Source organism: Rhinolophus sinicus, chromosome 6 (assembly GCF_057876585.1).
Source record: "Rhinolophus sinicus isolate RSI-liver-muscle chromosome 6, RSI-T2T, whole genome shotgun sequence".
NCBI classification, from domain to species: Eukaryota; Metazoa; Chordata; class Mammalia; order Chiroptera; family Rhinolophidae; genus Rhinolophus; species Rhinolophus sinicus.
In genome coordinates, this window is record NC_142506.1 from 13,463,014 (window position 1) to 13,473,034 (window position 10,021).

Sequence of the window (10,021 nt, forward strand, 5' to 3'; positions counted from 1 at the left end):
AAGGCACATGTTGTGTCTTAATCTTCTATAAATGTGCTCTTTTGCCTACCACAGTGGTTGTATGTGCTCAATGAAATTTTGCTGAGTGAATGAATGATTGGATGCAAGAGATGTGGTTCTATTTGTTATTGGCAAAGGCAATAATAAAGTAGATTTATTTTGGGGGTCTTTTCACAAGGTCCTTGCAACCAGTGACTTTCAGCTGCCTGTCACTTTCACAGCCCCTCCCACTTGCCTCACCCTCTCTGCCTCCCCTCCATCCTCTTAATATTTCTCTACTAATTCTCCCTACCCCTTAAAATTTACCTTTTCTTGGTCCGTTGTTTTAAGACCGTGCTAGGAAATTGCTACTTATTTGATCAGAATGCAATGCAATTCTGTTGTGTTCCAGTGTTTATTCTTCCAGGAAACACGGATACATCTTAACAGTCACTTTGCAGAGAATTTCTTATTTCTGCTTATTTAGGGTACTACGACTATCCAATAGAAACATATTTTGACAAAGGTTGACTCTTATGAAATTTTCAATCTGCTATCTATTTTTTCCCTAAATTTCAGGCTGGCTGTGTTTTGGGGGGAAAAAACCACGGATGATACACTCTAATGACCTTTACAAATAAAAATACGTACATAAATATCATGTACATATGTTCACACAGGCCTCCAGGTATTTTAGGTCATACCAAGTGGAGGTTTAGTTTCATCAGAAATTATGGGTAAATGTGTCTCAAAGGAGAATGGCACTAAAAATTTCCATCTGAACTTTAATTGTTCTCCTTACCTCATAGTGAAACACATATCAAGAATCTTTTCTTAATGAAAACACTAACTCAGACATCTGCACTCCCAACATCCTAGAAGCATTATTTACAATAGCAAAGACATTGAAACAATCTAAGTATCCCTCAACAAATAAATGGATAAAAAAGTTGGAATATTATTTAGCCATAAAAAAATGAGGAAATCCTGCCAATTGCGACAACATAGACGGTCCTTGAAGACATTATGGTAGGTGAAATAAGTCAGACAGAGAAAGACAAGTACTGTATGATCTTACTGATACGTGAAATCTAAAAACAAACAAAACAAACCAGCAAACTCATAGAAAAGGAGATCAGATTTGTAGTTACCAGAGGTGAAGGGTCGAGGGGAAAGGGAACTTGTAGAAAGGTGGTCAAATGTACAAACTTCCAGTTATAAGATAAGCAAGTACTAAGTCTGTAATATACAACATAATGACTATAGTTACCAGTACTATATGATATATAGAAAAGTTATTAAGAGAGTGAATCCTAAGAATTTTCATTACAAGGAGAAACATTTAATTTCTTTTTATTGTATCTATATGGGATGATAAATGTTAGCTAAACTTATTGTAGTAATCATTTCACAATATGTGTAAGTCAAATCTTTATGCAATACATATAAATCTCATACAGTGATGTATGTCAATTATATCTGAACAAAACTGGAAAAAAGTCTTTCCTTCATAATGAAAAGAAATTTAGAACAGTATATTAGAATAAAGTTTCCAAAAAGATATAGCTGCAAAAGTGTTTTAATCTAAGTTTGTTTACATGTCCATTTTATTGCATAGAAAAAAAATCAGTACTGAATGTGTTAGAATAGTAGAATTAAGAATGGCTTTTCTTTTCTTTTGTTTCTAGTTGTGCATTGTTATTATAAAGGTGATATTGTTTTTAAAATTCTTATATTACAGATATATAGAAAGTAAAGGGTAAAAACCCTACCCACCCCTCCATATTTTCCAGTCATATTCTTTACTAATATTTGATATATGTCCCTTGTGGTTAAGTTCTATGTTCCTTAAAAAATTTTTTACGCGGCAGCTGGATGGCTCAGTTGGTTAGAATGTGAGCTCTCAACAACAAGGTTGTAGGTTCAATTCCTGCATGGAATGGTGGGACACGCCCCCTGCAACTAAGATTGAAAATGGCAACTAGATTGAAAGACAACAAAGTGGAGCTGATGGGCCCTAGAAAAAACACACTATTCCCACCCACACCCCAAAAAAAATTTTTTAAATTGTTTTACTAACATTTGATAAGTACATTCTATATTCCAGGCACTGTTCTAGATACTTGGAATATAGGAATAAACAAAATGGACAAAGACCCATTGTTTTGTGACGCTTACATTCTTTAGAGGGAAATAGACAATAAATAATAACTATAATGACCAGGTACGAATAGCATGTTAGGAAGTACTACAGTCTAGGGAAAAAAATAAATAGAACAGGGTAAGGGAACTGGAGAATGCTAAGGATGAAGCTGGGATATGGTTTGTGATTTTAAAACACGGCAGTTGGGGTAGGCTTCATTGAAAAGATGACATTTGAGAGCCTTTTGCCTCGTTGCATCCGAGAGAGCAAGATGGGTTACCAGCAGCTCTACTGGAACCCTCCGAGAAAATTAGGCCAGGGTTCTCATTCTTCCCGCGTCTGCTGAAACCCCAACAGTCTGATCCGGAAATAGGGCCGCAATATGTGCCGCCAGTGTTTTTGTCAGTCCTGGAAGGATACGGCTTCATTAAGTTGGACTAAGTGCATTTCCTTCAATGGGTCATTCAAAACATCTACCTTATTGCAGAAACAATGCTAGGTACATAATTTTTTTTTCAAGTTTTCAATTAAGAAAAAGATGACATTTGAGAAAATACTTGAAAGGGAATGAGTAAGTCAGCCACATGAATATCTGGAAGAAGATCATTCAGGTATGTGAAACAGACTTAAGGTGGAATGCCTGGTATGTTCTAGGAAAAGTAAGGAAATGAATGGAGCAAGAGTGGCGTGGAGGAGATGAAGACAAAGGTAATAGGAGCTGAGATTATGGGTACCTGTAGAGTCCATTATAAGGACTTTGGCTTTCATTTTACACGAGGTGGGAGCCACTGAGGGTTGAATAAAAAAGCAACCATGACTGACGTAATGAAATTACTCTACTGTGTTGAGAGCACACTGAAGGGAGGCAAAGGTAAGAGCAAGAACTGTGATTAGCCTATTGCATAGGAGAGATAGTGTCATAGTTTGAAAGTAGAACCAAAACTATTTCCTAAAGAATCAAAAGCGGCTGTGAGAGAAAAAGAGAAGAGTCAAGGAGGGTTTCAAGGTTGGAGTCTGGGAAATTGAAAGAGTAGTATTCACACTAAACAGTTTAGTATTCACACTAAACTTTCTTAAATTTATTTGTTTTTATTCATGCTAATACAGAGGGTGCCAAAAAATGTCTACACACTTTAAGAAAGAAAAAACTGTATTAAAATTGTAATATTCAATATATACCAATAATAAAAGATGAATACAAGTCACATTTGCCTTCTGCAATTACAGGAGGTGCTCAAAGTGGTTACCATCAGCATAATTTTAACAGTTTTATCCTTTCTTAAAATGTGTATACATTTTTTTGGCACCGTCTGTATTATAAATATCATTCCCTTTAAGGATATATAGAACAACCTCCTTTTTGACAGTGTCCAAGTAGTCTATTGCATGTTTACATTATAATTTGATCAATCAATGTATGATTGCTTTTTTAAAAAATTATTTTTCCCTAAATTTTCTTCTGTAAAGTTTTAAAATTACTTTTTAAAAATCTGATCTTGTCACTTCATATATATATATATATATATATATATATATATATATATATATATATATATATCTCAATGTTGTGGCCCAAATCTACATTTAAAAACATGGTAGTGAATCTTTCTGAAATCTAGTTAATTAGCAAAATGAGATCTTTCTATTTGTTCTTGATGTTGTATGATGTCTTTCAAGTTATTCATTATTAAAACCATGTGTTCAATAATGTTCTTTTTTTTACTACACCCTCTCTAGTTAGAAGTCTGGAAATAAATAGTCAGTGAGTTGAGATAATTTTTATTTTTTACTTGGAGAAGCTCTGCACCCAGAAAAATGAAACAATGAGAGCTTTGTAGAGAAAAAGGCCAAGACTTAAGGTAATACCCAGAAAAAGAGTTCATAATGATTCTTGAGTTGCCTTATTTATTACATAATTACAGTCTTAACCTGGCTAAGAATGGTGAGTTTATGGTATTCATCATTTACTAAAACAAAAAAAAAGTATGGTTTATACATCCATTCATAAATTTTACCATGTATAGAAATGGTAGGATTAATCACATAAATTCTTTTTTGGTGTGTTTAGTTGTTTTTATATTTATATATCAAGTGATATATCTGTCTATGTCACCTGAAAATAATTCTATTTACCTAGAACAGAACTTACTTAAAATGATTAATGACTATATAGCCATTTGCCCTTCTGGTCACTCACTACACATCCAAAATCACTACAATGCAAAATGGCTTGACTGGGCCTATTATTAGAAGATAAGACCCTTACCCAAATATTGAGCAAACTACAGGCAGAAGTCCAGGCTATGCAAGACTTGTTTGTAAAAAGCTGCCACACAGCCATAGATATAACCCAAGGGTTATAAGTTTGTACTAAAACCCTTCAAACTTAGAAAAGTAGAGAATATTTTAGTTAAAATATTTAAAAATGTGTTTGATTTAATTTAATATAAAGTAAAAAATATAAAGAAAAAAATGTAATAGTAGTTAGTGAAAAGAATCATCCGTAAGAAAAGTACCAGACTAAATCTTCAAATTTAATTTTTTAAAACTTTTACTAGAGCGACTGTGTGTTTTATGTATTTTTTACTCGTCATTGAATATTTTTTAACTTTACCTATGTAATTATCTATTATATATTTAATTGTTTTAACTGTTATAACTAATTGTGTATTGTAAATTATGTATTTTGTATGTACACTAAAGAGAAATTATCTCATGCTAAGCATTGTCATTTGATTTTCGAAATATAGAGAATTTGTATAAAACTATTTGAAACCTAAGCAATCAAGTATAAGGGAAGATTTTCCATTTTGACTTTAGATTAAAAAGTGCAAAATGGGTAAGCTTATTTCACAATAGGTAAGATGCTTGAATTTAAAGAAAATGAAATATATCACAAGTCTCTTGTCTCTGTTTTAGATCTTTGCCTTGGAGTGTTCCCATGCCACCTATCTTCTCAGTACAAGTAAACATAACGTTCAGTGGGGAATAACCATCTTGGCAGTAGTTATCTTTAAATACCCTTAAAATATCTCTGGTCATATAGATGAACATGTGATAAACAGAGATACGTAAAAAAATTGATAGAGATACTTAGCTGGTATATTTCACCAAATAATAATAATATAATAATAATAATAATAACCTTCAGCATGGGATTACATGTGGCTAAAATTTTCATGGTTTATGTTATCACAGAATTTATAACTGGAAGAGACTTTTTGCAGAGTCAAGTATCTTTCCTGAAATGTATAATTTGCGCCGACTCAATAGAATCTAATAGAATCTTGTCATCCAATGAAGGATATGGTAGAGCATACATACACATGATAGATTATTATCTACTTATATCAAGTTACAGGTAAACAGTATGTTATACATGAAAGAGTATAGGCTATGAAGCGGGACAATCCTTAATGCCAATTCCATTTACCCACTTTCTGATCTGAGGTGAGTCACTTCCCCTCTTGGAGAAAGTTCCCTCTGATGTAAAATGGAAGAACAAAATCTATATCATAAGAGGAAAGGATGTAAGAGGCCTAGCACACAGTGCAGCCATAGTGGCATAGTGTGCTCAAAAAATAGTGGCAATTTGGGTCAGTGGTTTTGTTACTGAAAATGTAATCATCATCTGAAAATTAAATTTAAGAAATCCATTCTCTCAGCAGATAAAAATAATAAAAGGAAAATTTTGATTGTCCTGGTGGGAACATAAATGTTCTATTTTAAGAGAAACAAATGATATCATGGAATTAGTAGCACGGGTATTTTTTCAAATAAACTAGGCATAAAGTATATAAAAGAGAAGAACCCAGGAAAAAAGGAAGGACATAAAAAATAGAAAACATGATCACTTTTGGCTGTATCTTTGGGTACAGTCTATATAGAATGCATAAAAATCACCATTCCAGGAATATGTGATTATGTCCTTAGAAATGCAACAGGAAAATGACTGTAAATTCTTAATGCATGGAACAGGTCTGTACTTAACTCTAACAATGTACCCTTAATTTCCTAGGATTTTAGTAATAAGATGATTTATTAAAGTGATAAAATAACTGCCTACCTTTAAATAAAGACTGACTATATGGCTACATGTTCTTTTTGAGGTCAAATATCAAAGTTTTGGTAGGACAATGAAAGTATGATAAAGCAAAGGGCCACATTTTTTGGAATATTTTTCCAATACTGGAATTTGAGTAACATACACAAAAGAATTGAAAGTTGAAAATCAAAGAATTAATATCTATAAAACTATTTAATTATTCACTTGGTCACTGTTCAGTATACATCTCAATTTGAGTAGGAGTTTATGTTGCTTTGGCAAATAGTATTCTCTTCTGTACTCATGAAATGAAACTATTTCATATTCTAATAAAACTGTGATCTGCCCTTTCCCCTTCAGCTATACATTACAACGAACAAATATTGCCCTAATGAAATATACTCATATTAAAGCAAAAATAAATACATCAAGGGATAAAAATTTGGCAGGATGCTTTTGAAGAATTCCTGGCCTATGGTTAAGAACCATTATACTAGAGAGCATATGAAGTTTTAAAATACATTTGTTTGTATATTAGATATACCCAAACTAGAAAAGTTATGTTGAGAATGTTGAGAACTGAAGCAATTTCTTTATAATTTAGACTAACATTTTGGGGTAAAAGGAGATAGGGTTTTTACGTAATTCTCATTTGAAGGACAAACAAAATAATAAATGGAAATCAACTAAGTTAGAACATAAAACATACCCAGTGTATACACAGAAACCAGGTGGAAGAAATCTTCATTTGTTTTCACTATAATAAAGTCTGATAATATTGTTTTCAGTGTTCTTCTATTCAGTTCTATTTGTCTTGAAAGTAATTGCTACAACAAATCGGAAAAGAAATTGTAAGTGAATAAATTCAAGCTTTGCTAACAAATGAACCAAAGGTCATTAGATGAGTTGGATTAACTATTCAGTTTAAAAGAAAAAAGAAGCAGCAAATTTCAGGTAGAAAATTTTAGGTTGTGAGCAGGCACATTCCCAAACATTTCCAGGTTATCAATAGTCCTATTAAGTGAAGTGTCAAAATATTATACAAGTTCAGGCCCATCTGCCTACATTGTATTCTATGACTTTCCAAATTAAACAAATAATATGAAGAAAGGAGGGAAATCAGCACTTACTATGCGTCGTTTACCATGTACTTTCACAGATTTCTATTAGTTAACAAAGGAATGGATGATGATAGTGGCAATGGAAATATAGATCAAAGAATTACTAAACAGGAAATGCTTCAATTTTAAAAATCTGAAATGACATAACAGGAATCACAGGGACATTTCTTTATGTCTGAAGCTCCCACTGCTTAGTCCAGTCTACACAAGGCTATTAACTTAAAATGTTCCTTTTTACTGCAAATCCGGTGACTACAACTTCTTGAAAGCATTGAAGTATGTAGCTTGTTTCACAATATCCGCTTGGTTGGTGTTACATTGATGAAACATCTGTACGTTGAGATAAAATTTTCTTTTTTCATCCAACTATTTGTCCTTAACTCATGGACGCTGATTGGGCTTGCTCTGTAGAGGTCATTCAAAAATAGTGACCCATTATTTGACCCAATATCACAATGAGCTCAGAAGGTTCTAGGTAACCGGTAATGTTGTCATTTCAGGACAATTTCTTTGGCAACGATAGCCATGTCTTAATATGGTTGATCACTGTTTTTTGAGGTTGTTACTTGCAATTCTACCACATGACTGTGGAACCACAAAGCATAACCATTTATGTACTTTATTTCCCATGTATTAATTTTTCCTAATTCCCTCCTTTCATCCAATACTTAGACTTATGTATAACATAAAAATAGACTTTTGTCTTTCATTTTAATGTTTTTAATCAAAAGTAATGAACCTTACCTACACGCTTAAACTGTTCCTTATATGTAGATAGGAGCATATATTTCAAAGTACTGCTTTACAGAGAACTCTTCATGACGATAACACTGATCTTTATTTATAAATTGAAAGCCTCCAGTGGCTTTTCAGTCACACTTACTTAGGATAGATCCAGATTCCTTATCATCATTCCTTTGAGGGTTTAAATGATCTGGCTCCTGTCTTTCTGACTTCTCCTCATCTTTCCTCTTTTTCTCCTCACATACTACCAATCAGTGGTCTTTTTTCAGTGATTTGAACATGTCAGGCCCCTTTCTGCTTTAAGCCATTTGTTGTAGCTGTGTCCTCTGGCAGGAATGTTCTTCCCACGACTCTAATTCTTGTCATTCAGATCTTCCTTTACCACCCTGTATAAGCTGGTTATATGTTCCTTCCCTCTTTCTCACATCACCCTATTTCCAGCTTCTACGTAGTATGTGTTTTTTCTTGTCTATTTTGTTGGTTTATTTTATGAAGCCTGCTGTTTCCTACTAGAATTCAAATCACCACGATAGCCCTACTGTCTAAAACACTCTTAGTACCTATCAGGCACTGAGTTAATGACTGTTAAAAGAGTTGGTATACATACATATATATACATATACATATACATATACATATACATATACATATATATATTTACATCTATTTATTTTATATTTATTTTCTTTATTCTTTACATTACAGAAATTTTCAAAATATAGGCAAAAGATGAAAGACTATGTAATGAATATGTAACAGGTATCAATGAACCAGCTTCAAAAATTATCAACATTTCCAGCATTGCTACAGGATTAGTGCCTTTAAAATACAGATCCACCTTATTGTTCTATCATCCATTGCAACTGTTTTCATCTTATCCACAGCAATAGCCTTCATTTATTCTTTGAACAGACAGGAAGGCACATCTGCTTTAAGCAAAGCATTCTGTGTAGTCACGATTAAAAATAAAGTTGAAGAACCTCTCTGTCCTCAACTCGAATAAGAGGGATAAAGATGTGTACACAGAGAACTAAAATGTTAAGGAAAAGTAAAAAGTGCTCTAAGGGAGGAAAAAGATGCTATCATAGTAAGTGAGAGAATACTTTTTTTTTTCCAAATTGGAAGTACATTGAGGAGTTTTTGGTAATGAAGCACTTTTTTTTTTTAGTTTGGTCTTTAAGAATAGATAAAATTGTAGCCATCAAAAGTACAAATAAATAGCATTCTAGGTGGAAGAAAAAAACTAGCAAAAACGATAAAAGCAGAGAAGTAAATATATTTATAGGGAACAGCAAGTTTGGGGCTAGCATAGTTTAAACACATTGCAAAAGTGGATTGAAATTAGAGTTTGTACTTTGTTCAGAAGGAAATGGGGATTCATTGAAGGCTTTTGAGGGAAATGCCACTGTTAAAAGGGCTTTAAAAAGGTGAATGTGATGAAAGTGGTAGCATGCAAGATAAATAAGAATTGAATAGGCTGCAAAAGAAGTCAGCAAAGAAGCAAAGTAAGTCAGATAGAAAAAGTCAAGAACCATATGATTTCACTGATATGTGGGATATAAAACTGAAAACAACAAGGGAATGAGACAAACAAATAAAGAAACAAAAACTCATTGACACAGACAATAGTTTAGTGGTTACCAGAGGGTAAGGGGGATGGGGGATGGTATATGAGGGTAAACAGGGTCAAATATATGGTGATGGAAGGAGGACTGACTCTGGGTGGTGAACACACAATGTGATATATAGATGATGTAATACAGAATTGTACACCTGAAACCTATGTAACTTTACTAACAATTGTCACACCAATAAACTTTAATTTAAAAAGAAAGAAGTCAGCAAAGGTTAATGTCACAATAGATAATGTGGTCATTCTAAAATATGGCTCCAATATTCTTAGACACAGCTCCCATCTAGAGATGGGTCTCTGTCTCCTTCCCTTAATCTCCACTGACCTCTCTCACACATCAAACCGAGTTGTTAATT

The 10,021-nt window shown here is 33.1% G+C and overlaps 1 pseudogene; it reads left to right on the forward strand.

Moving 5' to 3' along the window:
• The first annotated feature begins 2,393 nt into the window (after positions 1–2,393).
• Positions 2,394–2,563, forward strand: LOC109435585 (small ribosomal subunit protein uS14 pseudogene; annotated as a pseudogene).
• Positions 2,564–10,021: the final 7,458 nt, after the last annotated feature.